We start from the raw sequence: 5,733 nt of genomic DNA on the forward strand, positions 1-5,733 counted from the left end.
GGCAGGAAGCTCTTAGTACTAACCACCACATTTCCAGAAATTTGCCCTGAGGAGATAATTGGGAAAAGACCTGATGCAAGGATACTTATCATAACATTGTTTATAATAATAAAACTTCGTATGCATCAGTAGGAGATTAAGTAAATTGAGACAAATCAATATTCATTGGGCTATTATGGACCACTAAAAATGATACACTAATCTATATTAAAAATGACCATGACAAAGTGAAAATAGCAGGTTGAAAACAATATAATGTGGTCCCATTTTTGTAAGGAGAGAGGGGTCTTTAAATAGCTCTTCTCTTCCTGTCATTCAGATCTCCATTTAACAGCCACCTCTTCCTGATGAATTCATCTCAGCCTGCCCCACAGTCACTGTTCATCACATACCCCTGATGGATTTCTCCACATTTGTCCCCACCTGATAATTTTTTGTTATTTATTTTGTATCCTGTCACTAAAAGGCCTATCTTGTTCACTGCTAGATTCCCTGCACCTGGCAGTAAGCAGTCACTATAGATATATACTGAATCTGTGTGTGCGTGTATGTGTGTGTGTGTGTGTGTGTGTGCAGCAACACAAACTTTTAGGATGTTTAGTAAAATGTTAATGGTTCTCACTAAGTGGTGGGATTTTATTTTATTTTATTTTATTTTTTTAACGTTTTTATTGGAGTATAATTGCTTTACAATGGTTAGTTTCTGCTTTATAACAAAGTGAATCAGTTATACATATACCTATATCCCCATATCTCTTCCCTCTTGCGTCTCCCTCCCTCTCACTCTCCCTATCCCACCCTTCTATCTGGTCACAAAGCACCGAGCTGATCTCCCTGTGCTATGCGGCTGCTTCCCACTAGCTATCAATTTTACATTTGGTAGTGTATATATGTCCATGCCACTCTCTCACTTCGTCCCAGCTTACCCTTCCCCCTCCCCGTGTCCTCAAGTCCATTCTCTAGTAGGTCTGCGTCTTTATTCCTGTCTTGCCCCTAGGTTCTTCATGACCTTTTTTTTTTTTTTTTTTTAAGATTCCATATATATGTGGTGTTAGCATACGGTATTTGTTTTTCTCTTTCTGACTTACTTCACTCTGTATGACAGACTCTAGGTCCATCCACCTCAGTGGTGGGATTTTAAATGATCAGCTTTAATTAATGATCTCTTCTTAATTCTTTTCTGAGCTTTTTAGTTAAGTACAATAAATTAAACTATTGTCATTACCTAAAAAAAAAAGAAGGAATAAAAAAAAAAAAAAGGAAAATTGTAAAGAAAGAAAAAGAGATAAAAAGAAAGAAGGAAAAAAAAAGAAAATGAAAGGAAGGGGGAATTCCCTGGTGGTCCAGTGGTTAGGACTTGGCTCTTTCATTGCCACGGGCTGGGGTTTGATTCCTGGTCGGGGAACTAAGATCCTGCAATCCTGCAAGTTGCGCAGCACAGCCAAAAAGGAAAACAGTGAGGCTAGGCAGTGAGTGTCTGGAAAAGCTAGAAAAGGAGAAACACACATCTACAGCCCTGCCCTCCTCTTTCACACATCTCCAAAGTCTCTTTATTCCCTTCCCTCTCCTCAAGCTATTTCCAAATCCCTAGGATTTAAGAATGTCCCTTGATGGACAAGGGAAGTGAGACACCTATCTATCCCAGCAGGTGTGTGTGTGTGTGTGTGTGTGTATATGCACAGCAAACGTATAGTACATGCACATGGGCACACACATGTATATACTCTTACAAGGACCAAGACCATTTAAAGAATACTTCTCTATCTTTTGCATAACTGCCGAAGAAGACCCATTGTCCCTTATTCAAACAATAAAGCTAGGGGAAATTTTCCTCTTCACACTAACTTATTCATATCTTTTCTTTAAACAATGAGAATTAGCACGGTGCCTGACACTTAGTGGATCTCAATAAATGGGAAATGGATAAATGAACTAAAATAGTGACAGTTTCCATGTTTGCCTTTGGTTGTCAATAAGTATACAATTAAATATATATCTTTAGGACACAGCTGTGGTAACCAACTCCTCCCAGATGTTTGCTATTTCTCCTCTCTTTCTGAATGTTCTTGTTTTATGCTGGGTTTGGAGATTAGGATTTGTTTCATCTTTTAATTTTATTTTGGTACTTTTATAGAGTCTTTATTTCATTCTTTAATTTATTTTGGAATTTATTTTTGTATGTGGTGAGAAGTAGAGATATAACTATTTTCCCAAAATGAATAACAGGTTGCACCAACTTTTGAACAGTCTTGCTTTTCTTCCAGTGAATGCCATCTCTATCTTTTATGAAATTTCCACATATACATGGGTCTGTTTCAAGGCTCTACTGGGTTCCATTGGTCTACTTGACTATAGCTGTGACAAACCACATCTTTAATAACTGTAGCTCTGCAGTATGCTCATTGTTCTTTTGCTAAAACTGCCTTGGCTATTTTTAAACACATAGTCCAGAAGAACTTTAGAGCCAAGACTGTCAGTTTCCATAAAATTCCTTTAGGACTTGGATTGGGACTGTATCACTTTATAGATCAATTTTCACAGACCTGACATTTTGCAATATTGAGTCATTCCACCCAGGAACATGCTAAGTGTTCCATTTAGTCTGATCTTTTATGTCCCTTAGTGAAGATTTATAGTGTTTTTTTTTTTCATTTAGATATTTCCCATGTTTTTCATTAGGATTACCTGGGAGTATATTTTTATTGCTCTTGTAAATCTGTCATTCCCAATTCTTTTCCTTATTTCTACACAGTTATGGAAAAACCATAATTTTTTTGTGTTAACCTTGTGTGTTAACCTTTTGTGTGTTAACATTAGAATCATTAGTTCTAATTGATTTCCTGTTGAATCTCTTGGATTTTCTAGGTAGGCAGTCATATTGTCTGCAAACTAAGACATTGTGACTTTTTCCTTTTCAATATTTGCGTAAAACAGATAACTTTTCTTGTCTTATTGTGTTGACTAGGACCTCCAGTAGAATGTTCAGTGGTAACAATGATGATAAGGTTAGAAAGGATAAAGAAGACATCCTTGCCTTGTCCCTGACTTATGGGAATGCTTCTCGTGTTTCACCAGTTGCTTTTTTATCTTTTAAAACTGAATATTCTGTTTTGTGTATACTGCTATATAGTAAGTCATCTCAAATCATTTTTTGGAACTTGATAAAACTTTAATCAAAATAATTATTCAAATTGTCTGTTCTACGTGAAACACCAGCTGAGCCATGTGGCCTACAAGGTCCTGGACATGTGCAATTTGGGGATAGAGGATAGGGTGGCTGAATGTCCCTCTGGGGCTCCTTTGTCCCCCTGACATTTAAAGGCAGTGTGATGTGATGTACAGAACAAAAGACTAGGAGTCAGAGGTTTGAGTCCCTACTCTACATTTACTAACTGTTGCTCTAAGACAGTTATTCAACCTCTCTGAATTTCAGTTTTCTCATCTTTCAGATGGAAACAAGAATCTCAGATTTGTGGTGTCTTATCAAATGGCTATAATAAGAATGACAATATTATTTTTGTTGGGGTAACTACCATTGCTGTGGTAGTCAGACTATTAATAAATTTTGACAGAGGGATTAAGGGACCAAGACAAAGTCCAGAATGGAGCCCTGAGCTGCTCTGACCAGCTCTGCTGGCCCCTGAGGCAGTAGGGAGCCCTAGAGGTCTGGGCCTCCCATGAGCAATCTGTGACCTGGGTGACATGTGTTTACTCCTTGCTGCCAGGCCTCGGCCCTAGTGGGACCCACGTGCCTCTTTCTGGGATGCCAGCCAGGGGACTTGCTTCAGCTGCTGGTGGTAGATGCTTGTGCCAGCCTGGCCCAGCACAGCAGCATTCCTGAGTCTAGGCATTTGGGCCAGGAGACCAGGCCTCTCTTGGGACTCCCCACTCCAGGGATCCCCTGCCCCAGCAGGGAAGAACAGCTGAACCTGCCTTCTCAGCTCACCTGCTTTGTGATGAAGGGTGGAGAAAGGTGCATCTTGGGGGCACCTTAGGACACTAGGCATGAAGAATATTCAAACTGTGAGGACATGGAATAGCAGGCACGACATTATGCCAAAGCCTGTACTAACATCCATGCTACAATATGTAGTGGAAATATGCTGAGGTTTGCAGCAAATCTGGGCCCTGCTCTTTCCTCACGGTGGGACCTTCAGACTTGTTTCCCTCGTCTGTCATACAGGAATTAAAGAGACTGTTGTATCTGGTGAAATCACATATATGGATGTGCTTTGTAAACTGTAAAGTACAGTATACATATAAGGTGGTCCTGAATCTGGCCCTTAGGCACATGGTTACATACATGGCCAATGGACAGATGTGTGTACAGGATGGACCCTAGAACTTGTCTCTCTGCCTCTGTGTGTCAAAGGTAGAAAACCAAGGGGAAAGAGTTGGAGAATTGGGAAGGTGATCATAGGAAAGGAGAATGAAGCCCAGAGGTTACCATCAGAGCCTGGGACCCTTCCCTACTTTCCCCACTCATCTCCCCATCTAGTGTACCCCCAGATCTCTCCATGTTGCAGGATGATAAAGGATATCCCTGCATGGAGCCTCCCTGATAACTTCTGCTGTGTTGCTAAGCAACTTGGCCTCCTCTTCCAGGAAAAGGAACCCAGGGTCTGGCCTTCCAGCCTCCCTCAGCTACTTCCTCCTCCCCCAACCTCACAGAATCTCAAGGAAGGAGCTTCTCCGACTCATGGAAGGAGAAGTGGGATGCAGTGTTGGGGGATTAGACTGGGGGAGGTGGTTTGAGCTCCCAGGGCAGATCTCTGTTCTGGGCTGGTCAATGCTGGGGGGATGACATTTTTGGAGCGGTCCTCCAAGCTGGAATCTTTAGGCATATGCTCTGTCCGCAGCAAAACAACAAGGTGGGTATAATCAGCGTTTCCATTTTATAGATGAGGCCACTGAGGCTCAGAGAGAGTAAGTAGCCTTCTCATTCCTACAGGGAGTAGGCAGAGGTTGGGTTTGAATCCATGTCCATCTGGGCTCCCTCTACTCCATCATGCCATCTGAGACAAATGCAAGGGTCACATTGGCCACAAGACTTCTAAAATGTATTTCTCACTCTGTTATTTGTCTGGAACCCAGATGAGCACTGGAATTGGGAACCTAGCCTGGGGTTGGGCTGAGATTTGGGGAAATAGTCCTGCCACTTCCTGGGCTTCTCAGAATCTCAGAATCTGCTCATTCCTCTATGAGAGACGATCAAGGGAATAAGGGATGGGGAAGGGAGTGAAAACTGGGCTGCTGGGGTTGAATCACCTTGCTACCATTTAGCAGCACTGTGATTCCAACCAACTTATTTAATATATTGTGCCTCAGTTTTCCTCATCTATAGAATGGGAATAATACTAGACCCAACTCCAAAAGGTTGTGAGGATTAAATGAATGTAAAGCTCTTTAAATAGTGCCTGACACATAAGTGTTCAATAAGTATTAGCCTTTGTTATTACTTCTAGGACACTTTAATGTATAAAGCTCTTTCACATCCTTAATGGTTAAGAGAACTCACTGCCTCTGAAATCAGACTGGGTTCAGATTCTGCTCTGCCCTTTCTCACCATGTGACTTTAGACTTAACCCCTTGGCGCCTCAGTTTTCTCATCATAAAATCAGGGAAATCATAATGTCTATATCAGAGGATTGTTGTAAGGATTAAATGTGAGTTGAGTATTAGTTATGGTAATGTTTGTTGCTGTAAAAAGAAAACCTCCAAATTAAATGTAAT

Source organism: Balaenoptera ricei, chromosome 7 (genome assembly GCF_028023285.1).
Source record: "Balaenoptera ricei isolate mBalRic1 chromosome 7, mBalRic1.hap2, whole genome shotgun sequence".
NCBI lineage: Eukaryota > Metazoa > Chordata > Mammalia > Artiodactyla > Balaenopteridae > Balaenoptera > Balaenoptera ricei.